We start from the raw sequence: 27,324 nt of genomic DNA, 5'->3' as shown, positions 1-27,324 counted from the left end.
TATGTGTATGTGCGCATGGTTGAGGAGAAGGCACTGGGTGTTTTTCCGGTGTGGTGGCCGATACGAAGTGCGTATGGAATCAAGACAAAAGTAGAAGATAAGGATTGATGAAAGGATAAGTATCAACATTTTACTTAAAGTTTTATTATGCATATGATCTATGATTTTGGTTTATGATGGTTACATGTGATTTATGATGTTGATCTATGATGGTTGTATTTTTAGCTAACCAGATGTGATATGTTTATACATGATGTTTTTATCAAACAGTTAGTTTGACTTGCTGTGACACGAAGCAAACAAGATTGAAAGTGTACCTTATTGACGAACTACCAATGAGGTATGATTTGAGGATATTTAAATTTATTTGAATCTAATGAAAATTATGTTCTTGGAATAGGAATGCACGAACATGCCTGGTTGGGTGGTTGAAATCGACTGCAAGAATTAGCAGAAAAAATGAAAGAAATTGGAACATGCAGCAATATGTTGGTAAAGCACTTCAGGAGTAGGGCCATTGTGGGACATTGGTACCCAATAGTGTCCATTGATTTCCATGAGCATGCTATGACTGGTATGATGATTGAGCAAAGTATATGCCTCAGTTGTTTGATCTTCTGATATGAGGAATCCTTGCCAAGGGATGGATCGCCCATGATAGGGGATGTCAGGGAGATTGGAAGGTGAGTGACTACACGAAGGGGGTGACTGGCTTGCCCGAGAGATTATGCAGTAAATAAGGGAAGGTCGAAGATATATTTGTTTTGGTCATCAACATTGAAAGATAGAATCAGATGCACATTGGGAGTGCGTCCCAAAAAAATGAGCGATAACTGTTTTCTGAGAGGAAAGGTGGCACATGATTGTAGTGTTGGACATTGAATGCAACTTTGACTGTGGCAGTGGATTTTGGACTTCTCAGGAAGGAGGTGAATCGTGTTATTACTTTGAGGGTGGAGGTGTGAGCCTCTGGATTCCCTTGTTGCGGATGCAGGCATCATATCCTTTATTTGATGGTTTAGAAAATGTGCATATGTGTATATGTGGTTATTGTAAATACCATAATGAGTTATGTTATAAAGCTCCAGTATGCGGTATGGTTGTTATCTGGTCATGTTGTCATGATATTTTTCTTTTGAGCAGGTCATTCATTATAAATACTGCAATGAGTTGTGTTATAAAGCTCCATGGGAATTATGTTTTGTTTTCAGTAGTCTTGTTGGTTATAGATGTCATTGAACACCGAGGATGGTGTCCTCCAAGGGGGGAGGGTTTTGTAATAGCCCTGGTGGAAATTCCATGTAAAAATATATAAATACCACAGATGATGGGATACATATTCCAAGCTGAATGTTGGGCAAGACATCCTAGGGGGTGTTCATTTGGTTGTTTATGGCTAAGGAAATGGGAAAAGGCAATGGTTAAGGATCTGGAAAGGGAAAATGGCATTTTGGCACATTTATTTATGAAAATAATGGAAAATAGGAGAAAAGGAAGGTGAAAGGTCACATGTTGCATGTGAGGAGGAAAATGAAGGAAAATAATGAAAATTGAAGAAAATAGAGGCCTCATTGATAAAAAGGCTTCTGAAGATCAGTTGGAAGGCTTGGTGAGTTCAACTTTGAAGCTCTCTCATTATTCTCTCTCTCTCTCTCTCATACTCTTGGACACTTAGAGTTTTTCTTGGAGTACTTTGGCATTGGATCAAGAAAGACAAATAAGGCAAGAGGAAGAAAAGATCAAGCAGGGAAAGGTAAGATCAAGAAGCTACAACAGGCTTCATTGCAGGTATCAACTTGCATGTGTATCTTCCTTGCTAGAATTGGAATGCATGGTATTACATGTCGTTCTTTTGTTGTTGTGGCATGGGTTTTTCCAGATGTAACAGTGTTTTTAGCCTAGCCTTGCCATTTTTGGATATCCATGGTGTGATGGGGTTCTCATGTTTTGGTTGAGCTAGATTGCCAGATGGATTCGAAGTTGAGTGGGGTGGATCTCCGAATGATAGAGCACATGGCCTAGTGGTCTTTGAACCAGATTATGGATCACAGTAAAGCCACTGACCTAGTGACCCTTGAGCCAAACGGTCGGTTGCGGTAAATCCATGATTGTGTTGCCTCAGTGGGCCTATGAATTCTTGCTAGTGGATTGTAGGATATATGGTAAAGCCAAGAGGTGGTTTTCTCTCTGTTGGGCCTAGTAATCCTGAGTTTGGGATATGCGATAAAGACAGGAGAATGGGTCTCGATTTAAGGCCTAGCGATCTGGGTTTGAATTGTTGTAAATCCTAAGAGACTAGGAGACAGGAAAATTCCTCATGGTATAGGTGGAGAAATCTGGTGGCATCCATGCTTGTTTGGCCTAGTGATTGGGTGGAGATCATGGTAAAGCCTATTATGATGTGTTCATTGTGTTTCCCTAGTGATTCAAGATGGATTATGGTAAAGGCTAGTTTCTATTGATGAGGGTGAGGTGGTTTAGCGTCGGTATGCCCTAGTTGAGTTCTTTTGGTTGGAGTCCTACATTCATGCTTGGAACATGGCACAGGGGTGAATGATTGAAGAGATATTTGGCTCAGCCATTCTATGGTTGGGTGGAATGTGGTAGTCCCATGTCTGGTTGGTTTATTGCATTCATTAATGAGAAATTCATTCCCTTGATTTTCATGTGTAGATGTACTGATGTATATGTGGGTTTCATGGCTTATATTCTTATGATATTTATGTCCCTATTATGCTAGTTATATGTATGTTTTATGACAACAACTATGCATGGCTCTCAACATGTTTTTACTTGTAAATGAATGGATAATGTATCTATGGAATAATAGATGATAATGTAGTAAATGACATGAGGGGACAATGGTTCACAACGATTCTTAGATAAGTATGAGATCCATACACTTAATTCTATTGTTTACACATGTAGGTTACATGTTGATGATATGTTTAACGAAATTCCTGACATGGCTAGTATGGGTTTGGATAAGGTATTGTTCAACTTATTTCTTTTTTCATCATTGTTTCCCTATACTTTTACTGTTTTTAAGCTATCACTCCATTCTTGGCAGTGACCTAGGCTTTGATCCTGAGAAAGTGGCTTAAATCCCGGGGTCGCTGGCACAAAACTGGAAACTTTGGTCTCTGGTTGCTGGCAAGAAAGCCTATGAGAGTAACTTTGGGTTTTTGGTCACTCCCTTTCACTTAGCATGAGGGCGACTATGGCCTAAGAGATCCAGAACATTAGTGGGACCCAGGGACTAGCTGTCTGAGTCGTTGACATGTCTCTCGAGCATTTTGAAGCTGATGTTGGATGACTGTGTGTGATGTTTCCGTCGATTCTACTCCCTTAAGGTCACATAGGAGGTCGAATCTGATCATAGTAGCCTCTTGTCTCATGTTTACCCTTGTTGGCATGGTTACTTGGGTGGATGTGGGAGGACGGTGTTACACAAATAATGGCTTATCTAATGTTCTGAATGCTCTGATCATTATTATTGTGACCATTCCTTCCATTATACATTAAAATACCATTCTCTAAATCTTTGTGGATCATCCACATATAATACAAGAACACCAAACACATTTTCAAGCTATTGTGAAATGCCATTAATAGAATAAGGTCATTATCATTACTCAAATCCTTACAACAAATTTAAATTGTAAAAAATTATGACCATTGCATTAGAATTTTTGTTACACATGGATGGAGAAAGAAATTGGATAAGTGGAGATAGAAATTGGGTATTTAGATTATGTAGGAAGTGGTGGATACAAATTTAATACAAAGAAGATGTTGAATGAATATTGTACAGAAGTGAGACTTACTTATCTTGCACCTCATGGTCTAATTTATTTATTTCCAATCAATTTGTACTTATCTCACATTTATTAATATTCCACTCAGTTAGTTCATTACAGTTGTAATCATCTTTGAACTACATATTATGAATCAGCATCTATGCAAACCAATTATTAACAAGGGAAAATAATATTAAACTAGGTCTTTTATAGATGACACTAGTAGGCCAGTAGTGCAAACTTCTCATAAGAGAATTATATATATATATATATATATATATATATATATATATATATATATATATATATATATATATATATATATATATATATATATATATATATATATATATATATATATATATATATGTATGTATGTATTTACAGGGACGTTGAATACTTAGGGATATGGCACTCTTATTGTAGTAGTCACAAATTCAAATAAAATAGTAAGCAAAATTGTTGGAAATTTCAAGGTTTGTAAACTTTGGAATGTTCTCCTACTCAAAAACCACAATCTAAGATCATTACTCATGAAATATTTAAAGAAAATCCCTTGATCTCACCTCATAAATTCCCTAAAAAGGTGGAGTGTTATGTAACCATATCAAAATAGCACAGAAACATAAGAAAAAAACAAATCAATGACTAGATAATAAGCCACTTCAAGGGGTCAACTTCCCTTTACATCACATAAATGAACAATTCGTGGATGATTCAAATGACAAAACCTTCTTGGTATATATATGAGTCTAAAGGGTCAAAATATAATTAGGGCCTACATAACAATAATAATGTAAGGGTTTAACAATAACAATGGTGGATTTTTATGGGTTGCAACAATAACAATATGGTGACTACACTAGTATTATAGGCACCTAACATGCCGCTCTCATTCAAAAAAGTGTTGTCCTCAATGCTTGAGTAGTTATGGATGCTTCTATAAGAAATAATTATCCTCACATGTGGAATCTTCCACAGGTAGGTTCTTCCACTTAATGAGATACTTTGAAATTACTCGATTTCGTAGTTGTCAGATTCATGTTTCCATGATTTCTCTAGGCTCCAATATGTTTTTTCCTTCCTCGTAATGTTCTGGAAATATAGTTTGAACTAGGATCTTGTTACCTATAACCTTCTTTAAGAATGAAACATGGAAAATTGGGTGTACTCGCAAAGACGCATGCAAATCCAATTTGTATGCCACAGTACCAATCTTTTGCAACACCTTGCAAGGGCCATAGTACTTGGGTGATAATTTATTATCCTTCTTGGCTTGCTTGAGGGGCATTTTTTTGTATGGTTGTAGCCATAAAATTACTGAATCACCCTCATCAAAACTTCTTTGACTACGATGTTGATCTGCCCATTATTTCATTCAATTTTGTGCCAGAGTCAGGTTATCCTTTAAGAGTTGGAGAACTTGTTGTTGCTTGAACCTTAGAATTGTCTCTTAAAGATGATGTGATGGACGGTGGACGATATCCATAAAGCACCATAAATGGGGTCATTTTTGTTGCGGTATAGAATGACGTGTTATAACACCATTCTGCAAGAGATAACCACTTGACCCATTGTGTTTGTTTATCAGAAACAAAACAACGAAGATATCCTTTCAAACATTTGTTCACTATCTCATTTTTCCCATCATGTTGAGGATGATAAGATGAGCTATGAGCTAATTGAGTACCAAGACAAGAAAATAATTCTATCCAAAAATTTATAGTGAAAATGGGGTCTCTGTCACTTATAATAATCTTTGGGTTTCCATGTAGATTTTGAAAATTTTCCACAAATGCAGTAGCAACTATACTAGCTTTGAAAGGATGAGATAGTGCAGAAAAGTGCGCATACTTGGTAAGTATATCACCTACCACCATGATGACACTCTTTCCTTCAAATTTGCGAAAACCTGTGATAAAATCCATTGAGATCAACTCCGAACCTTAGCTTGGAATTGCTAATGGTTGTTAAAGATCGGGGTCTTAATAATCTCAACTTTATTTTTTTGGAAAACCAAAAATAATGCCACAAAATTATAAATATCATATTTAAGTCTATCCCAAAAAAATTCCTTCTTGACCCTGTGGTAAGTTTTTAAAAATCTTGAGTTCCCTCTATAGGAGAGGTGTACAATTTCAAAAGACCTTTTGTTTGATTTGGGAGTTCTCACATATATATAAGCGATCTTTATACCATAGTGTATCATTTTTCCAAATAAATGTATCAGATGCATTGGGATCTTGCTGCAACTTTTGAATGAGTGTCCACACCTCTTTGTCATTCTTCCATTAATCCCTTGCTTCAGTTATCTAATCAAGTTGGATAATATAAATGGAATAGAACAACGCTTCCACATCCTCATCCCTTCTTAAGAGTGCATCTGCAACAACATTTTTCTTCCCTTTTTTGTAGATGATTTCAAAGTCATAACCAAACATCTTTGTGACCCATTTTTTCTGTTCTTCTAAAGATAATATTCATTCCAAGAAGTATTTAAGACAATCATGATTTGTTTTTATCTTGAAGTGTCTTCCTGTTAGGTAAGGGAACCATTTCTTTAGAGCATGTAGTATTTTCCAACATTTCCTTCTCATAAATAGGTTTGTGTAAATATTTTCCCTCAATTGGATGACTTTCAAAAGCAATGGGTCTCCCTTCTTGCATTAAAAAAACATCAATTCCATTTATTGAGGCATCACATTCCATAATAAAGGTTTATGTGAAATATGGTGTAGCTAATATCGAAGCTCGGTACATTGCCTGTTTAAGATGTTCAAAAGCCTTAGTTGCTTCTGGAGTCCAAAAATATGCATTTGTCCTCAGTAATGTTGTTAGTGGTGTTGCTATTTTCCCATAATTCTTAAAAAACTTGTGATAATACCTTACAAATTGAGAAATCCTTGAATATGCCTTAAGGTTGTGGGGATTTTCCATTCCTTTATGGCTTTAATTTTGTTAGAGTCTACCTTAACACCCTCATGAGATATGATATGACCCAAATATTCCACTTCATGTACCCCAAAGAAACATTTGGAAGGTTTTCCATAAGATTGTTTCTCCTCTAATAGTTTGAGAACCCTATCAACATGTTGGACATGATATTTCCAATACTTGTTTTAGATTAGTATAACATCAAAAAATACCAACAAAAAATTTCTAAGGAAGGGTTTGAAAATGGAATTATTCAAACCTTGAAATGTGGAAAGTGAATTAATAAGGCCAAAAGGCATGAGAAAAAATTCATAATTACCTTCATGAGTTCTTAATGTTGTTTTTGGAATGTTTTTTGTCTTCATTCTCATTTGATGATATGCTCAGCAAAGATCCAACTTGGTGAAGTAAATTTCCCCATACAGTTCATCCAACAATTCATTAATGACAGGAATGAGAATTTTATCTTTAATAATGAGCTTATTGAGATCTCTATAATCCCGACACATACGCCATGATCCATGTTAAATTGTAGAAATAAAAGGCTTCATTTGATTTCTGCATTAGTCAACTGAATATATTAGAACTCAACTTCAAGAAGGATGAGCTGACAGGAAGTTAGCAAGAGTGACATGTCTAAATTAATCAGTTAAGTCAGTCAATTCAGGTTGGTGTGTAAGTAGTAGAGTTGTGTACAATTTGATGGCTAATTTCTAGTTATCTAATGGTGTTATCTTTAGTGTTTGAAAATTGAATAAGATCTACTCTAGAATAGAGTCAGTTAGGAGTTTAGTTGAGTAGTGGAATTGTTGTAAACTCAACTGAATCTCAGTTAACTAGTTCATTTACTAAAAATATCCCTAGTCATGCATGCAATTCTAATTGCCTAGTGAAGTTGGAGGGAAAACGCATTGTATACTAGTGAGTGTAGAGAGTTTGTTGCATACATGTGAGCTATTTTCCTTGGGAATTGTGCAAGGAAACATGAGCTTCCCTATTCTTTAGGAGCATGAATTGCACAAGGAAATAGGAGGAAGAAAGAGGCCTATTTTGGCTAAGTATTGGCCAGAGCAGACTCAGGAGGAGATCATTATTACAATGCAAAGGGATATTCAAGCATTAAAGTAGTCATTGTAATAGATCATTTTTCTCATATGATATAATATAAATAGAGGAGGCTTTTTTCCCAGTTGGGTTCCCCTGTAAAAACTGTGTTCATTGTGATTGAATGATTGCATGTGTTTCTATTATTAGTTTTCCTTCTACAAAATTTAGTAGAAGAAATTTGTGTTTATTGATTTCAGTTGAATTCATTAGCAACTGCAAATTTCGAGTTATTTAGACAATCCATCCTTCTTGTGCACCAATACTACTAGAGAAGAGAAAGAACTTTGGCTAGGTTGAATTATACTTGCCTCTAGTAATTATGTAACCATACGTTCAATTTCACTTTTTGGGCATAGGGATATATGTAAGTTTTGATGTTTAGAGGAACACTTCCTAGAATCAAGTGAATAACATGATCATGATCACGAATAGGTGGGAGACCTTTGGGAGTCTCAAATACCTTGGAATGATTGTCAATGACTCTTTGGAGATCTAGAGAAATGGACGACTTAGATGTTTGAACATCTAGTGAGCATAATTGTGCAATTACTCCCTCTTGTTCCTTCTTCAAAATCTTTGTCACGCCATTAGAGTTGATTATCTTCCTAGGTTTCCCTACAATACCCCTTAATTCAATTTAATTTCCTTCCAATAAAAAATTCAAGAAAATTTCTTGAAAATAAAAAGATATCGTCCCCAATGATTGTAACCATTGGACTCACAATACAACATAAACACTAACCATTTGAATGGAAATCATTGGTATATTAATTACATATTAACCCATGGTTAGATTGATATTATGACACTTCCTTGAGAAATTTAGAGTTCCTCAATTTACAACCATCATTTGACACTTTTGTGGTGGATATAGAAAGCAATTCAAAATCATTGGCTATCTTACAATGAAGAAAATTATGGGTACCACCTAAATCAATCAACACTATTACCTTTTCCTTCTTGATATATCCTTCTATGTTGAGAGTTTGAGGAGTGGTAATTTCCACCAATGCATTAGAAGATATGGTCAGATTATTTTCTTCTTTTTCAACCCATGGGGTTGATTTATAGTGTATATCTTCATCTTTTGATGTTTCTTGTTCCTTTTATTCCTCTTCTTCACAATCTATGTAAAATAATTTCTTCTCAACACACTTATGACATTTAGTGTATTTTATATCACAACTATAACAAATCCCTTTTTCTCTTTTTTCCTCTAGTTATGGTGCCAACCTTGTAGGTTTTCAGAGGCTATTAGTGGAAACACTTCCATCTTTACAGTTGTGAGTGGTAGACCTCCTATTGATGGTGTTGGATGCCACCAACAATAGGGTGTAACCTCGATATGAAGTCCCAACTAGACCTCACACCGTTTAGAGTAGGACCCCCATACGGGAAATAGGCTTGAATTCCGTAATCTTAATGATTTGCCTTGGCTACAATAAACAACATAAGAGAGTACACATATACTTTCAAGATGAGCAAGTAGGTTAGCCTTGTGAGGTAATCAACTGCAATGTGTATAAAGGTTCTCTCATGGATGGAAGAGAGAAAGTGAGTCTTTAGAAGATTAGTAATAGTACTATCATAATAAAGACACGCACATATATCTATTAATTTTTCAAATTGTTCTATGTTGTATCAATTACTTTGGTCCAATTCACTTCTTCATTTAACAATGCATCCAATTATTATCAATGTAACCAATCGTAAACAATAAATAAAGATAGAACATTATATGCAATGAGAAAAGAAGGAAACAACACAACCATAAGAGACATTAGATTGGTCTAAGGCCAGGGAAAAAACCCCACATGCGGGGAAACCCTTTCAAACCTTCTTCTTTATTAGATCGTCATAAAAAAAATTCAGCAGAGTGTACAATGAGCCCAAAGCATAAAATTGGAGCAGAGATTTACAAAATAGAAGCAAACTATAGAACTATAGAATAAGAGAGAGAATCCATTTATCCATTAGACCACCGAATCCAACTAAAGGCAACTGTCAAACCTTATATCCAAAACCTGGACGCTTTCAGCAAGGTAGACTATGTGCAACTGAAACTTCCTGGATTCTCCCTTAGCTATTGGGTGCGTGCATCTATGACTGACCCAGACACTTCCAAGAAGATTGCATGCATGCATTTGGAGACAGACACACTTAGAATCACACCAAAACCCCAGTCATTCCCTTCCAGCTTCTGTGCGAGTGTCTGAGACTTCCTGGACGCTCCCTCCAAGCTTTTATGCAAACGTTTGAGACTTACTAGACACTCCCTTAGCCACTGTGTGCATATTTCCATGGATGAAAAAAAGAAACTGTTACATGCGTGCGTGTGTTCATTCGATAAATAGAAACCCTAGATCCGTGTGAGCTTCACCCCTATAATCTCAGAGCTTTGAGCAAACTTCCTTTATCAGACCTATGTGAACCAAGACAATAGAAGAGATTAGATGATGGATTGATCATTGTGTCCAAATGAGTTTGAGGTCTCTTCTATTTATAGGATTCCACAAGGGTCCACTTAATGTCGAGGCCAACCTGTCTAATTGTACATGTGCTTAGGGCCAACCTATTCCAATATACATGAGTGGATAAAATAATTCAAAAATCAACTTCTGCTTGTCCAAATAGGGTGATCTTTAGGTCAATTTTTGTCCTCTCGAAAAGAGGAATTTAATGAAATAACCATCTCGGTCATTTGAGTTGTTCAAGGTTTAATTTGACCCTCATTTCAAAAATTAACACTCCCTCTCAACTAGGAAGAATTCCACCTACCAATATTTGTCTGTTGATTATCACATCATCCTATCATGTTGTTCTCATGCTTTGGCTATCTATGCTCAAATCTATATGATGAAACTTTCTTGAATAAAAAAGAATAAGAATCGAGGAGCAATAGATTCCACCCATACCAAGCAATAGGATAACTAAACATACAGGGGAACACATCTTCGACCCTGGAATCTCATCGGGGAGCCCATTCTCAACCCATAACCTAAAAATGGGAGAAAATATCCACCCAATCCTATTGCCTACTAATATTCCCATTAATGAACCTCAATAGTCATGTGGTAGAACACGTGCATCATAATTGACTTGGGTTTTACACCCCAAGTACACTCTTAACCCGTTGGCCAAACAGGGAGTGGTATTCCCAACAAGCCTTGCTTAAGGGTATGATGCAAAATGGGGTATACCCTGCATAGACCAGATAGGGGAGCAACATATCCAACCCTATCAATATAGGGGAGCAACATGTCCAACCCTGTGGGTAAAAAATAGGGGAGTACCCTATTGTCTAGAGATCCATCAACCCCAAGATCCCTCTATCTCAATTCCTCATTCTGGGAGCTCAAGCAGGATGGGAAGAATTGGCTCAATGTCCTCGATTAGTGTTTCCCCTTATCTAGAGGGACCACATCCATCAGTCCAAGCCACTCTCTAAAGACCAAGAATTTCCTTTCGGTAATGCCTTGGTGAGAATATCCGCAATTTTCTCGTCTGTCGATATGTCATGGATTCTGACAACTCCTCTTTGCACCATGTCTCAAATAAAGTGATATCGAGTCTCATGTTTTTGGACTTGTCATGAAACATGGGTTTCTCTTCCAAATGGATCCCAATATTGTTGTTGTAATATATCACTATAGTGTTTAGGACCTTCTCAAATAGCTCTCCAAAGAGCTTCCTCAACCAAAATGCTTCGCAGCTAGCCATGCTAGCGACAACGTATGCTTCAGCAGTTCTCAACGCTACATAATTTCGTTTCCTACTCATCTAGGATATAATGGCATATCCAAGGCTAAATAAACATCCATATGTACTCTTCCTATTGATAAAATTTCCTGCCCAGTTAGCATAAGTGTATCCATGAAGTTGAACATCTCCGTAGAATATCTTAGACCAAGTGCAATCTACCCATGAAAATATCTCAATACATGTTTGGCAGCAATCCAATGTTTATGGGGGGGCTCAGTCATGAATTGAATCAATGTGTTTACTGCATAGCATATGCATGGACGATTGTTCACAAGGAACATTACAGCTCCAATCAATTGTCTATACTTGGATGGATTTTCCAAATCGGGTCCTGCAAATTCTCCACATAACTTCTTGAAGTTCATTTCCATCGGTGTAGCCATGGATTTGTGTTCAGTCATTCCAAATCTTTCCAGCATCTTCACAACATATTTCCCTTGTGAAAGGAAAGTCTCACCAGGCCTTTTCCAAACCTCAAGACCTAGAAAATAGTGCATGAGACCAAGGTCCTTCATCTCGAATTTAGAGGCTAGCTCCCTCTTACACTCAATCATCAAAGTCTCACTACCTGTTAAGAAAAAATCGTCAACATATAAAACCAAAATCGATGGCATACCTTGGACTACCTTGAAGTAGAGGTTAGGATCGACATTGCTTCTTGTGAATCCCAACTTCATTAAATAATTATCAATGTGTTCATACCAAGCTCAGGGAGCTTTCTTTAGACCATATAATGCCTTCTTCAACCTACAAACATGCGTTCTTCAATCTTACACTTAAAATCCATGTGGCTATTCAACATATACTTCTTTTTGTAACATGGCATGAAGAAATGTGATCTTTATGTCCATCTGATGAATATTGCATCCTTGACTAACAACAAGGTAACTATCGAACGAATGGTTGTATATCGAGCCATAGGAGGAAATATGTCATCATAATCTTCTCCTTCTTTCTGAGAGAATCCTCGAGCTACGAACCTTGCTTTGTATTTCTCAATGTTGCCATCAATTCCATGTTTGATCTTGAATAACCACTTTGAAGTCATGACAAACTTCCCATTTGGTCTTGGCACAACATCCCATACATCTTTTTTCGCAATCGATTCATATTCCTCAGCCATAACATCCTTCCAAACTTGATCTTTTACAAATTCTTCAAATGAGGAAGGTTCGACTTGAATCATAATGTTCATGGCTGTAACATATCCTCGGTACCTGCATGGTTGCCTCCTTTCTCTAAATGATCTACGAATGGGAAAATTTCTTTCAGCATTCTGTAGAGTACCATGAAGCCAAAGTGGTATCTTCCTAGTAGGAGGATCAATTAGAGGAGGATATAAAGGATCCATAGGCTCCATGGGATCAAAAATATTAGACTCTGGCATGGAAGGACCATCTAGAATATCCCATTCATCATTCTCCTTCTTAGTAGGAGGATGTGGAGGAAGGTCTCTTGCTTTTCCAAGAGATGCATCTTCATCAAATGTTATGTCCCTGCTAATGTCGACCTTTCTTTGAACATGAATATATATTCTATATGCTTTAGAATTTTCACAATAACCCACAAATGTACATTTTATTCATGTAACTTCCAACTTGTTCCTTTTGTCCTTCGTCACATAAAAATATACGGGGCGTCCAAATATATGAAGATGGATAATGTTGGGATTTTCACATGTGAATATTTCTTCGGGGGTATTATTTTCTAATGCTTGATGAGGCACCCTGTTTTGAACATACACAACAACATGTGTGGCTTCTGCCTAAAGGAATTTTGGCACCTTTTGATCATGGAGCATGGCACAAGAAACTTCTAATATAGACCTATTCTTCCTCTTTGCTAAACCATTCTATTCGAGGGTATATATCACAATTGTTTCCACCTTGATCCCTTCTTTCTTGCAAAATGATATGAATTTGTTTGACATGTATTCCTCTCCATTGTCAGACCTGAATACTTTGATTCTCTTCCCTGTTTTATTTTTGATCAAGGCTTTGAGTTCCTTGAACATTTCAAATGATTCATTCTTGTGCTTTAGGTGGTATGTCCATGTCTTTCTTGAGAAATCGTCAATGAATGTGATGTAGTAGAGATGACCACCAATAGAATGCATAGGCATCGAACCACCTATATAAGAATGAATGAATGGAGGATGTCATTTGACTTGTTCTCACTACAGGGGAATGGTCCCCTTATTTTCTTTCCACTCGCACAACCTAGACAAGCTCCATCATTATGGGCTTGAACATCAGGAATACCTTAAGCCAATTTATTCAATTTCGAAAGAGCATCATAGTGTAGATGAGCCAGTATGAAGTGCCACAAAACACTAAGATGATTGATATTAGATATCATTTTGGGATTCAACTGCGTTAAGTAAGTAATTCACGTATGACCATTTCCATGAGAGGTAGTCGTAACTGACTAATTTCTCATGATTTTTGAATAGTTCATTTAGCACTCATTTCATCAGGTGATGCTCACAGGGGTGAAGAAGTGGGATTGAAACTAGTGAAATGATATTATGAACCAATGCTAGAAGTGGCCTTCCAGTGACTCTATAAAGTCCTTCAAATCTTGATCCTAAAGTGAATGCATCTCTCATAGGTGAACCAACAGACCAAGTCATAAATTTTCCTTTAATTAAGGCAACCCTCATACCTTTATCTTCCAATGCGGGTATAGATACTAATTTTTTCATTAATCTCGACGCATACATAACATCATGCAACAAAACTGATTCCCCGAAATTAAATTGAAATTTGACGAACCCAAAACCTTTCACAGGATGAGTAGAGTTGTCTCCAAGAATGATATTCAACTTAGTCTCCCTCTCTCCTAGTTTAAAGAGGACTTCCTTGTATCCAGAGAAATGATGAGCGACCCCACTATCAACCAACCAACTATCCCACAAATTTGGTGGAGAAGAAATTGTAAGGACAAAAATAAGAATGTATTCAAATTTATTTACAACATTACGTTCATACCTGGGAACTCTTGACTTCTTTTGAGGAGGATGATCTTCTTCACGATTGCTTAAGGAATCTCTTCTTCTTCTTTCATATCTCTATCGCGGTTATTCCTTTGATTGTATTTTCTACGTTTATTATTGTTGTTGCTTCTGGTGTTGTAACATGGCCTTTTTCTCTTTTCGGGATAGTCTCGAGCATAATGACCTTTCTTGTGGAAATTATAACATTCGATATGAGATACAAACCTGTCATTCCTTCCTTTTGCATTTTTAGAAGGAGGCTTCCTTGATGGATCTCCTTTTCCCTTCTTCTTTTTGTCATGAGTGATATATGCACCGGGCTCTCCCTCTTTTTCGTTTTGAATCCTTCCTCTTGCTATCATCCTCAATTCTTCTTGACTAGGCTTCCCAAAAGGTTTCCTAAATAGGAGGGAGACCTCTAAGAGTCACAACTACTAGTTCCCTGTCAGGCAGACTTTCTCCAACTCTTTGCAATTGGTCTCTAAGGCGAGATATCCTCATAATGTAGGATTGAACAACTTATACTTTGTTCGTATTGATTTCCTTGAGTTGATCTTTCAAGGTAATGATCTCATTCAAATTGTTGATTTCATACATAACGACTATCTTTTCATACATGTCTTTAAACTTTCTTAAATTCCCAACATATGCAAGTAAAATATCTTGTAAACCATTAGCTATATTTGATTTGCTTTGGACTCACTTTTCTTGTACTTGTTTTTGAGGGAAGAAGAAGCATTTTCCGGAGGCTCAGGCATCCTTCCTTGAATATATTCCAACACATCAATATTGTCAGCTATGATCTCCAAACCGAGTTTCCATGCAACAAAGTCTGATGCGTAACCCAACTTTTCATGCTCCTTGAAGGTAGAGGAAGACATCTTGACTTTGACAAGACAATCTTCTTTCCAATAATGATGGCTCCAATGCTTGCCTTATATCAGGCTTGTATTTCACCTTGGCTCTAATCCCATGTTAATTTTTTAGATTGTTCTTTGTTGTATAAATTACTGTAGCTCAATTCAATTCTTCATTTAACAATGCATCCAATTATTAGCAATGTAACCAATCATAAACTGTAACTGAAGATAGAACAATATGTACAATGACAAAGAAGACAATGACACAAGATTAGTCGAAGACCAGGGAAAAAACCCCACAAGGGGGGAATCCATTTCAAATCTTCTTTATTAGATCATCATAAAAAGTTTTCAACAGAGAGTACAATGAGCCCAATACATAAATTTGTAGCAGAGATTTACAGAACAGTAGCAGATTGTAGAACTACAGAACAAAAGAGAGAAACCCTTTATCCATCATATCACTGGAGCCAACTAAAGGCAACTTTCAAACCCTAGATCCAAACCATAGACACTTCCATCAAGGCAAACTGCGTGCGACTGAAACTTCTTGGACACTCCCTTAGCTATTGTGTGCTTGCATATGTGACTGACCCAAACACTTCCTGGAAGACTACATGCACGCGTCCAAGGAAAAACATAGTTAGAATCGCTCCAAAACCCCAGTCGCTCCCTTCCATCTTATGTGCCAGCATCTAAGACTTCCTGGGCACTCCCTTAGACATTGTGTGGATGCATCCAGGGAGAAAATTGCCTAATCTGCTTCAGAAACCTTGGGCGCTCCCTTTAGGCTTATGTGCGAGTATCTGAGACTTCCTGGATTCTACCTTAGCCACTATTTGTGCACGTCCACAGACGAAAATTCTCAGTTACATGTGTGCATACAAGAAATAGAAACCCTAGATCCGTGCGAGCTTCACCCCTATAATTTCAGACCTTTGAGCGAACTTACTCTGTCAGACCTGTGCGAACCAAGACAATAAAAGAGATTAGAAGATGGATTTATCATTGTGTAAAAATGAGCTTGAGGTCTCTTCTATTTATAGGGTTCCATGAGGGTCCACTTGATGTCGAGGCTGACCTATCCAATTGTACATGTGCTTAGGGCCGACCTATTCCAATAAACATGTGTGGATAAAATAATTCAAAAACCAACTTCTGCTTGTCCAAATAGGGTGATCTTTGGGTCGATTTTGGTCCTCTCAAAAAGAAGAATTTAATGAAATAATCATCTCATCCATCTGAGTTGTTCAAGGTGGAATTTGAAACTAGTTGCAAAAATAAACAATATCTAAAATAATCGTTAATCATATTGCCAAATAGTTCACAAATAAACAACGATAATGACAACAAGAGATGCATAATTCAAATATTTATACTAAATCCAATGAAATAGTTCATTTTAATTAGCATATATAAACACAAACATGCACCGCAAACAATGAAATAATAATCTTTCAACATTCATGATATATGCATGAAAGTGTGTCGGATCTAAGAGCTTCAAATCATTAAGTGAAAGTTCCAATATACACCATTACTATGATACATCACTAGCTCTAATAGTGGAATGGTAAGACACCACTTGCTCCTTAAAAGGAAAATTTTCTCTGCTATGCCTAGCTTGAGATTCCAAGGTGAACATCCCTTTGCTTGAGCTATGAGGGTTTATTTCTAAAAAATGAGGTGACTCTTCACCTCCCATGTAATGCTTGATCTCCCCCCATGACTCTTGAGCTCCCATATGACTTTTGAACTTCTATGTGACCTCCGTGCTCCTATGTGATTCTAAGGATTTTTATTGACTTTGAAAATTGCATGTGTGACCCTTGGGCTTCCACACATATTACATTTTCTCATTTTTTGGAATTACAAAATTACATCCCATAAATTGTGGAAAAATACATGGACACCATAAGACTTTTGTGATGACACTTTGAGAAGCCATAATATGGAAAATGTGACATGATACTTCATTGTAGTGTATCAATGCCAAGTTCTTATCTTTGTTGATATGTCTTCAACTCTTCATGATAGATCTTGCTTGTACTTCATCTTCACCCTCCAAAGGGTTTGGCTATAGTATTATAGTCTTCCAAATATTCTTGAGTGGTCATCTATCTGTTGTAGTTCAGAGTTCATTTATCTCTTTATGTGTTGATCTCTTTGTACTTTATCTCCACAAGTGTCTTATTACAACCTCTCCTTGATGATCCATTTGAACATTATCTGCCATGTTATGATGATAGTTCCTACAAGCAAATCTCATTCATGGCAAGACAATATCAATCCCAAAATAAGCTAGTCTATCATTGTTTCTCATACAACACGTTGACTATGATGGGACAATGCGCAAAGGTTGAGGGGAGAGGCCTTCTTGGGCACAATTCGTAGTGTCCAGAGGTAGGGAGTGATGCTCTAGGAATTGTGACTGCACAATGTGAAATGGAAAGGGAGAAAGAAAGTCAAGGATTGCACATTGAGCAAGTACAAGAGGTAAGGAGGCATGCTTGGCCACTATGACTACGTTGTGCGCAATGACTGAGGACGAGGCTCTAGGCATTACATAATTGGCTTCAGAAAGGGTTTATAAATTAACCCACTATCCACTAGGAGTGCTCAGAGTGTACGAAAAGGAAGGCATGATCAGAATTGTGCATCAGGAAAATGTACCCAACAAGGCTAAGTGACTGAGCTCTAAAGTTGCTAAATGCGTAGTTGAAGGAGGTGTCCTCTAAGATTGTGCAGTGCACAATTCCAAAATATAAGGACCTCATCACTATGGCTTAGGAATGTGTAGTGCATAATAGCAGGAGGTAAAAAGTTGATCTTTGATTACGCAGGATGTGAGGACAAAAAAAAGTCCAAAATTGACTAAGTGTGAGATCAGTGAGACAAAATGGTAAGAATAATAGCATATAATAAGTCTTGAACTTGATCAAACACACATATATGATCAACCACATGACACGAAGATACATAATACATAAAATCAACATGTATTCAATGAAACAACAACAAAGCGATACTTATCTCCAAATACGACACTTAAGATGCAACCCTTTATGACACAAGTGTCGACTACAAAGAGAAAATATGCAGTGCACCGGGAATGTGTCTAATGCATCTCCCTATGATAGATAAGATCCACTAATGTAGGAGAATGCACTGAGTATGCCTCTTAAAGTTGTGCCAGAACTTCCTTTCACAAAGGACGGCGCTTCCCCTAAAAAAATATGACACTTTGGATTTATTTATAAAGGAACTTGAAAAATTAGAGAAAAAAGATTAGGATCATTCTAATAACTTGAAATGACAGTTCGCATGATCAATGGGAGGCTCCAAAATTTGAAAGTAGGACAAATTTGGAGGGTGTTGTAGTAGTGACAATACTTGGAGATTCACTAGAAGAGCCCCAAATTCTTTGTTTTGGTCTAGTTTTGTGCACATAATCTAGCCTTTCAAGAAGTATTGATTCACCATGTGGATCACCTTAGCTTCCCACTTATCCCAGTTATAGGTGCAGTCTCTCATATTCCCTTTCTCAGTTCAAACACATCTTCAAGACTTGCCATATCTCAATTATTTCGATTGGGGAAAATATAGTAGATATGTGCAATTTTAGGATGATCAAAGTTTTAGTTCCATCTTTGATGTTACTCTGTTGCCAACAAGCCTATTCAATACCCCGATGGAGTCACTTTCAGGAAACACAAGCATTTCTTCACTATCGACGAACCTATTCAATACCTCAGTGAAGTTGATTGCTTCACCTCTCTGCACAGGAAGCCTTTCTCTTCTTTCACCCCTTAGTTTATTTTCAATACACTTAATGGAATTTTATCAACATTTATACTTTGGGGTGGAAGAGGGATACTAAATTATTTATAATAAAGAGAGGTTGTTCCTTTTACAAAGACTCTTGTATACACCTCTAAAATTGATGTGCTTTCTTTTAGTTTTATCCTTTCCCTTCTATACTTGATCGGATTGATAGGTGAAACACCATTCAATTATTATGGGCATCATGGTTCTGTTTAAATCTTTCCCTTCAGAATGAATTATATTTTCCATTCATACATCATTGGCCTTAAAGATATTAGATCTAAGAAAAGAATAGGGACAAAAATTTAACCAAGCATTGTTGATTCGCACAATTCCCTTTAAAACTTTCACCACATTTATTGGAACTAAACAAGACACTTCCACACAAGGTCTTATTTATGTACTCCGACCAAAATAAAGCAAAGCAAGAAAAGACAAAACATGACATGACAAAACAACAACAAAAGATAAACAAGGAAATAAATATCTACATAGGTAGAAACTTAGCCCAAGGCTGCTATTGAAAGTAACATTTCAAATCTTGGCCATTAAAAAGAAGAGGTTCAATCCTCCCATCTAAGGATTGGAGATGATATGACGACCAATATTTTCATGAATGGTATAGGGTCTAATCCACAGGGATTGAAATTTGGTGTTTTTACCTTTATCTTCATGGGCCTTGTCCCATTTCAGTACTAGGTCTGCCACACATAACTCCTTGTTCCCCACATACTTCTTGTTAAACCAACATTTGATACTGCTTTGAACAACAAGACATGGTTTACCTTGGGACTCTTGGGAAATTTGTAAGGATGGGAGGTACATGTTTAGAGGAAGGATAGATTATTTTCCATACATGTGTAAGTAAGGTGAGGTCTTCAGAGAGGGATTTGGGTTAACACGGTAAGCCCACAAGACATTCACAAATGCATTATGCGAGCTCCTTTTCTCAAAGTAAATGGTTTTCTTTATGATGTGAATTAAATTCTTATATGTAGATTTAACTAATCCATTTACCAAAGGGTAATAGTTATATGTGTGCTTTTAAAAAATACCATTCTCTAATAAATTCATAAAGTTTTAGTGACGAAAAAAAGTTGCATTGTTAAATATAAGTGATGTAGGAACACCAAACCTGGTAATGATATTATGTTTGATAAAGTGAATTACTTCTTTCTCGTTCAATTGACTTAACAAAACTGCTTCAGCCCACCGAGTAAAGTAATCTATGGTAGTTAAGATATATTGGTGTTGTTTTGATGAGTACAAAAAGATATCTCCAATAACATCTAACCCCCATTGTTTAAAAGGTTCTTCAATGGCAATGGGGAGGCTGAATTATTATCACGACCAACACATCTTTGACATACAAAACATTTACGAGAATAGGCATGCACATCTCTAAATAGTGTGGGATAATAATATTTGGCCCACGTTACTTTATGAGTGATAATATCGCCTACATAGTACCTACCAACTGGCATGTCATGAAGGCATTTTAACACCCTTTTTGAATATGATGATTCCAAGTATCTGAGTAGGACACCATTGTGGTGCTTCCAAAAAAGCACACCATGAACAAGATGATAAGATAAAACTTTGAGACGAATTGCCCTCTTATGTTTTGCTGATAAGTGTGAGGGACAGGAGTCTTGCTCTAGATATTGTCGTACATTAGTGTACCAATACGTGGTTGTGTTTGTAGGGGTAACTTGTTCGATATTGTACATTTCAGTTTCTTGTTCTGATCGAGAAGAATTGTCTTCTAGAGAATTAACTACTTTTGTTGCAAGATGACAAAGACTATGATTTTTAATTGTATGAACTGGCTTGAATTCTAGATGATATTCTTGCAAACGTGTCATTTAGTTTGCCCTCCTCTCATGAAACTCTTGTCGTACAAAGAGTGAAATAACTGTTGGATAAGGCACAAAGATGATAACATGAGTTTTCAAGAGGTAAGGCCTAAAATTCTTCACCACCTTGTAGACCACATATGCTTGTTTATCTATGGCAAGATAGTTCAATTTCAACCCCTGTAGGCTAGCACTCATAAACGATATTGGCCCCTCATTTCCTTGATTTCCCTTCTAAGTCAAAATGACTACAATAGATGTGTTAGAAGCAAAGGTATACAACAAGAAATCTCTATTAAAGTTTGGACTATATAATGTTGGTGCATCGAAAATCACTTGCTTGATCCTGGGAAAATAATCTTTCTCCCTCTGGTCCCATTTATATGCCGCATCCTTCTTGATCATCTCTTGCAAAGGCTTAATAATTTGTGCATAATCAGAGATAAACTTCCGAAGAAAAATAATTTTCCCCAAGAAGGATTACATGGACTTCGTGTTCACGAGGTAGGGAATCTGAGAAATAGTCTTAACCCTCTCTGGGTCCACTTTAATTTCGCTCCTTGCTATAATGTGTCCCAAAAGGTTCCCCTCAGACACACCAAATATGCTCTTCTTAGGATTTAATGACATACCATATTTCCAACATCGCTAAGATATTTTCTTTAGATGACAAAGGTGGTCATAGATTTTCTTTGAAAATAATGTAACATCATCCAAGTAAATGACCACATTCTGGTAGATCAATCCCCTGAAGGAGGTTTCCATAGCCCTTTCAAAGGTAGCACCACCATTAATGAGTCCAAATGACATTCACCTAAATGCGAATGTACCCCATTTAGTCCTGAATGTTGTTTTCAATCTATTAGCTTTTGCTACTAGAACTTGGTTGTATACTAAAAACCCGTCCAATAGTGAGAACATCTATAATTTGGAGTATTTTATCCAAAGATGGAATGGGATAATTATCCTTATAAAAATCCATGTTCAGGTTGTGAAAATATACACATAAGAATATTTCTCCAGACCTATTTCTAACTGGAACCAAATTAGAAACCCAAGTAGAATGACGAACTTTAAAGATGATCCAAGCATCCAACAACTTCCAAAATTCTTTCTGAATTAGGGGTTCAAGTGTAGGATGGAACTTTATCAGCTTTTCCTAAAATGGGTCCACCCCTTCCTTTAGAGGTATCACGTGTTGGATGATTCACGTATCATAGGTTTTTAAATCATCATATGTCCACGCGAATACATATCGGTACTATTTGAAGAGACGGATAAAAGGTTGTCACTTCTAGGGAGAACAACATGTATTGAGGTTAACATACTTAGGATCTTCCTTGGTGCTCAAATTAACTTTTTCATGCAACAATGTGGAATTGTGGGTCTTTGTGTTGATCGGTACACTAAAGTGATTCTGCAGGTCATAGAGCTTCTCTAAAGTTACCAAACCCTTGGGCAAGGGGTTTTCTTTCTGTGATTTAGCTCTCTCTTGCAAAGCCCTTTCATGCTCATCTTCGTCAATTGCACAATTGTTGAACGCATCCACATTAGCCATGAAATCCAGTATCTTTCGGTCATCATTGAATACACGTAAATTAGCAATATTATAAGGAAGGGATGGCTTATAAATAATCTCAATAGAAAAACCGTCTCTAAGTGGTGATAATCTAGAAACTAAATTAGCTAAGATGTCCATGGATGCATTATGAATCCTAGGAGAAAATTTAATATCAAATGATTGAAATACATATATAAGATGCCATACCTCTTGCTACTTGTTTTTAAGATTAGGTGATACATAATGGATAGTGTTTCGTACCTGATGTGTAACAATCTCTAAGTCACCTATTACCTTTATCATTTCCACTTTAAGGGATATTGATTTCTTTAGAAATAGTATGAATTATTCATATTTTTCAATGTTGTTTGTGCACTCAAAATCTAATCAACATATATCAAATACTTGTTCTTTTTAGGGTCAATCGGTATGCAACTAGCTCCAAAACCCTCTTGTGTTTTTGAACCATCATAATACAAGGTCCAAATATTAGTAGCAATAGGGGCAGTTTCTACACTAGTACTATTTACATCTATGTTACAAAGATCGTTTGCTCCAGTTGGATTGCAAGGAAGGAGTTCCAACTATGTATTTGGTGGTACAAGGGATGGTTGCGCAAGATAACATCCATGATCAAGTTCTAAAAAACAAATTCCGAATATTACCTGTGCAAAGCTAATTGGCTCATTGCCTGCTTCAAGTGTCATAACGATATACTTCATAAAAAGGTTCACTTTCAACTTAAATATGATTATTATTTCCCTTATAAGGAAGCCACAAATGTGACCAGTCAATAACATATTATCCTTGCAACTTGCTTGACCAATCTTTACTTAGAAGCAATCCATAGGTTTCTGGAATGTCCAAAATAACTATATCGATACACTGGTGAACTCTATGATCGTAATTTAAGCGAATTATAACATTATTTAGTTCACAAATTACTTGTACTAGTGATCTATCTAATTGTACGACTCTCGCATCGCTATCTTCCCATTTGGTGTTGGTTTTCTTTGCAAAAAATAGAGGCATAATATTCATAGACACTCCAGAATCCATACGACATTTATGGACATTATAATTAAAGATTTCAAAAGTTAAGAGAAAGGGGGCAAGTATATCTAGAATTTACATTAACAACATTAACTATTTATTCAAAGATAGTGGGATACTTACCAAACTAGGCTTGTAAGCAGAACTTATCTTATTTGACAGAGGTTGAGATGCAAAAGCCTACATGATTAACTCATGTTAGCCTGCCAATTTTGCTAGTTCATAGATGGAAATATCAACATGAGACTTCTTCATATTCTCAATGATGTAATACTCGATGTCTTCATCCTTGGAAGGATGTGTTGAAGTGGTAGGTGGTGAAACTTCCACAGGCTAACATTTTAGAACTTGGAGCTTTGAAAACAATAGATCTGAAATTTCAACCTGTAATTTTGGACCTCCAAGTTTATGAAATTTCAACGTGTTCTAGAAGGATGTGTTGAAGTGGTAGATGGTGAAAACCATATTGGAACCTGAAGCAGTCACAGAAATAAGAACTCGACAACTACAAAATTGATCAATTTAAGAGTATCTCATCAGGTGGAAGAACTTACCCGTTGAAGTTTCCACATGGGAGGATGAGAATTTTATACATAAGCATCTAGAACTACTCAAGCGTTGAGGACAACACTTTTTGAAGGAGAGGGGCATGTTAGGTCCCTATACTGCTAGTTTAGCCTCTTATCGTTATTAGTGAAACCCCCTTATTGTATTGGTGTGCCCATGTAGTCCCCATATTATTATTATTGTGTCCCATAGAAGGCTACTATTGTTATTGTTGTGCCCTTACATTATTATTGTTATGTCAGCTATGATTATATTGTGACCCCTAAGACTCCTATATATGGAAGGGAGGTCTTGTCATTTGTATCATCTAAGAATTGTTCATTTATGTAATGTAAAGGATGTTTCCCCCTCGAAGAGGCTGATTTTTCTCTTTTTTCTTCCAATTGTTGTGGTGTCAACATTGTAGGTTGGGAAAGGCTAGGGGAAATGACACTTCCATCTTTATAGTTATGAGTGGTAGGCTTCCTTGTTGCCATAGTTTTGCTTTCAATTTTTCTTTCCAAACTTTATGCCTTCTCCAATGAATCAAGTTCCCAAAGGCAAACCTCATGTTGGATGTTATCCTTTAAAGTCCCTATGAAGACTTCAATCCGATGCTTCTCTGGAATATCATTTACCCTTATATTGAATTTTTGGAAGTCCTTAATGTGCTCTGCCATTGAACCCTTTTGTTTGAGATTTATCAATTGGCTAAAGAAGGTGTTGCTCTTTGTATCCTCATAATGTTCTATCATTTCATCCATAAAAATGGATCAAGTGAGCATTTTTTATCAGAGGAAAGTGATCGATACCATGAAAACTAACTGGGTTCTAAATATAAAGTTGCAATACGTACCTTTTGTGTGTTTTGCACATTATGGAGATCACAATATTTCTCCATATGTGGTATCCATGTTACGGGATCCTTGCCATAAAATTTCCTCATATCAATCTTTGGAATATGGTGGGTCTTATATCCAACGTTATATTCTATAGGGACCTAACTTCCTCTACTACCTTTTCGCCATTAGGAGGCCTTTCTTGCAGCATCTTTGTCCCACCTTCCTTCAAACCTTCCATGCCTTTCTTCAAATATCCTTCCATACCATTGATATTAGCTTCCATAGCATAGATAAAACTATTTATCTTAGCTTTGATCGCATTCTTCAAATCATCCATCCAATTTTTCTTACTAGGTGTTTCTATTTTCTTGATTTAAGTCATTCTTTTTCTTACTTTTAGGAGATTGATATTTAAACAATTGTAACTCTGTAATTTTGGATCTCCAAGTTCTAAAATTTTGGCTTGTGGTAGCCCTCTGGGTGTTATTTCCAAGACCATAAGTCTGATTGAGATTGGATTCTCCAAAAAAGTGTTATTACCAATCTCCCATGATGACCTGATTATAGACTGGTTCAGTAGATTGAACTTGTACGACGTACTACATGTCACTATTTCTACCTTTAGCCCTAAAAACGATACCCAAAAACTACACTCCACCCTATTTCTATCATGTTTTACGAAATTTGAATCTAATTCTTGGAGAGAGTTATGATGATTTTATGAAGGTCACATGTTTGATATGGAATTGGGGAGCCTACCAAAACCCTAAATTCCTTGGTTGATATATCTGAAAATATAGTGAGACAAGATCTGAAATTCAGTCACGAGGTTCATCTCGATTTTAGATCAAATGGGTTTTAATTTTATACTTTTAAGCTTTCTAGAAAAAATTTATAGCGAAAATTCCACGATGACTTGTTTGAAGCAACGAAACCCTAGAATCCAAAGCTCTAATACCAAATGTTATGCAACCAGCTCACAAAATAGAAGAAAAGATAGATCAACAACTTTAGAATCGGGCTCTTCGAGGAGGAAACCTCCTTTACATTACACAAATGAACAATTAATGTATGATACAAATGACAAAGCCTCCCTTCTATATATAGGAGTCTAAGGGGTCACAATATAATCAGAGCCGATATAACAATAATAATGTAAAGGCACAACAATAACAATAGTGAGATTCTATAGGACACAATAATAACAATATGGGGATTACATGGGCACAAAAATACAATAAGGGGGTTTCACTAATAACAATAAGGGGCTACAATAGTAGTATAGGGACCTAACATGGTCAAGCTTTCCATGTTAAAAGGATATTTCTCTTTTGTTTTAGCAGAAGAGGCTTGAGAATTTTTCCCACTATCCTTGGAGTATTTTGAATCTTACTAATTAGTAATTGCCTATTGTGGTAAACAACAACCCCCATGTTTTTCAATTTAATTGTCTTAAATTGCTTACATAAATTATCGACCGAAGTTGGTAAACTTGTGAAGTGCAAGTGCACTATATATGCTAGGAGCCTCTTTTTATTAAATCAGTTTATCAATGTGATGATTGAGTTTGTAGAGATTACTTCTAAGGATGTTTTTATTTTTATGTTCCAAATGAAATTAGTAAGTTTAAATCTAGGATTCTCTCTTACTTCTACTGAAATCAAGATGTTTCTTATTCTTGTAAAATTACATTGAAGCAAAAAATCTTATAAACTAACATTGATCTCTAAGAACATAATTGTTGAACTATGGTTCTATCAATTATTGCATAAAGTCAAAGATGAAATCAAATACTAAAAACCATGCTTGAAAATGAAACTATTCTGAAAATAAAATATTGAAAACCATGCTTGAAAGTGAAACTATTATGAAAATCAAATACTGAAAACCATGCTTGAAAATGAAACTATTTTGAAAATAAAATACTGAAAACCATGCTTGAAAATGAAACTATTCTGAAAATCAAATACTGAAAACCATGCTTGAAAATGAAACTATCCTAGGAATGAAAATTCAAAAAAAACACACACTCATATGCTAAAAAGGAAATTCACTTATTATGCTGAAAGAAAATTCACTCATTATGTTGAAAGGAAACTACATCAAATGATAAAGAAACTTAACAAAAACTACAACAATTAATAAACAGAAAACAAGCAAATGCAAAACCTTCATTGTTTGTA

Source organism: Pinus tabuliformis, chromosome 3_1 (genome assembly GCF_031772625.1).
Source record: "Pinus tabuliformis cultivar Carrire ecotype Pingquan chromosome 3_1, CPIR1, whole genome shotgun sequence".
Classification (NCBI taxonomy): Eukaryota; Viridiplantae; Streptophyta; class Pinopsida; order Pinales; family Pinaceae; genus Pinus; species Pinus tabuliformis.
The sequence above is the reverse complement of the archived record's forward strand: the minus strand, read 5'-3'. Positions refer to the sequence as shown.